Raw genomic sequence first — 2,003 nt, forward strand, 5'->3', positions numbered from 1 at the left:
GGAGGGAACAACAGAACATCAGGAGTTCAAGGTTATTCTACGATTCACAGGGAGACGGAGCCCAGTGTGAACAAATGAGACCCTGTGTCCAAAAGGAAAAATCAAACAGAAACCCAACTTAATAAAAACGTCAAAAGCTTGAGGTCTTGTAGCCGTTCAAACTGCCACACATTTAAAGGTGTTCAGCAATTCGGAATGATCTGCAAGACAGTAAGTGTCCACCCCTGGACAAAGGGCTGAAACTCCCACTTAAAATACCAACGCAGACTTGGCCCCCACCTTCTCCCAGCATCCCTCAGTCCCTACCTTCTCTATGGGATGGCTGGCATACGTTGCCCTCTACCCTCAACTCTTCAGCACAGGGGCTGCTCTGACTTTGGCCAGAGGCTTTTCCCTCTATAATCCAGATATTTTGGTTACCTGCCCCTTTTGCACATTTGGCCTCCAGGCTGTAGCACCTGGTTCCTGTTTCCCTTCCCCTCTCTCTCCCAAGTGGCCCAGCTCAATCTGGCCATGTATAGTCTGAACTCTCCCAGATGCACACTTGTTTTTATCCTATTTTTGTAATTTTTTAAAAAATCTATGTACTAAGAGCAATTATCTTCTGAATGTAAATGTGTTTCCATGAAAACCAACTGACATTAAATATTAAGACTACTTCATATTGTCTAATGACACTGTGACACTATGACATGCAACACTGGAACCGTTACAATCGTTTTTAGAGCTCTCCATCCACTTATTATTATTTATGACTCATTTCTGTTATCTACTGTACTAGATATTCATGGCTAAAATGAAAGTTGGTACCACCTTTTAGAAATCAACTGGCAATATATAGGCAATAGGAAGTTTAAAAACTTACACATATTTCAAAGTCTTATGCCCAAGCCGAGCAGTGGTGGTGCACCTTTAATCCCAGCACTCGGGAGGCAGAGGTAAATTGATTTCTGGGAGTTCCAGGTCAGTCTGATCTACAGAGAGAGTTCCAGGGCCAGTTCGGAAGCTACACAGAAAAACCCCGTCTCAAAAAAGCAAAAAGAAAAAAGCTTATTGTACACAGTATTAGCTACTTCCTAGGGGTAAGCAATGCACAATAAATTGATTACTGACTTGGGCACATTAAGTTGGTGAGATTATAGGACAACGTGTAAGTGACAGAATTCAACAAACTATTCCATCATTCATAACAATAACCATAAATGAGTTGACAATGACACAAAATGGAAATCATCTTAGGTTAACTGAATACATCGTTTTATTTATATTGGAGAAATACATAAATTTGGTATGTCTAGGCATTAAAAGGATGTGGAAAGTGAGAAGGCTATTACTGGGATGGGAAGATTGTGAGGTCTGCATTAATGATAAACTTGGGATCGTTGGGAAAGTACACATCTTTTTTGGTTGTATCTATCATCAAAAGTGTTTGCTACTTCAAAAGCCCCCTATAGAAAGTATGCGCTCAGGATAACACTGTTTTCCAAGGTGTCTACTAACGTAATGGTGTGCTTTGCACACTGAACTTGAAATTTAATAGTAAGTTAAGTGGCAGCTCGTGGGAAATTTCATCGTAGAATTGTGATTAATTCTCGGGATGCACTTGAGCCATACCTTTTTTTTTTTTTCCATTCTAAAGTGCTGTGTGTTTTTAAAGCGACTTAACCGATTTCCTCGGTTACTGACAGTCCCGGAAGAACCTTGGTGCTGAGGCTGCGCAGATCTGGATCAGGGGGCCGGTTAAACGGGCGGTCCTCACCCCTCCTCACTCACCCCCGGCCAGGCGGGCGTCTGCGCCGAGGACTCGGCAGCGCCACGGCCTCCTGTCCAGGACCCGCACACCACACACCGCACACCGCACACCGCACATCGCACACCGCCGCCAGCGCCCGGAAGGAGGCGGGCCACAAAGGGAGCGAGGCTCGTCCGGGCCTTCCGCTTCCGCCCTTGGGTGTCTCATCTATAACTGTCCGGGTTCCCCTTCCCCCCCCACGGCGCTCACC

The sequence above is a fragment of the Mesocricetus auratus genome, unplaced genomic scaffold (genome assembly GCF_017639785.1).
Source record: "Mesocricetus auratus isolate SY011 unplaced genomic scaffold, BCM_Maur_2.0 Super-Scaffold_100044, whole genome shotgun sequence".
Lineage (NCBI taxonomy): Eukaryota > Metazoa > Chordata > Mammalia > Rodentia > Cricetidae > Mesocricetus > Mesocricetus auratus.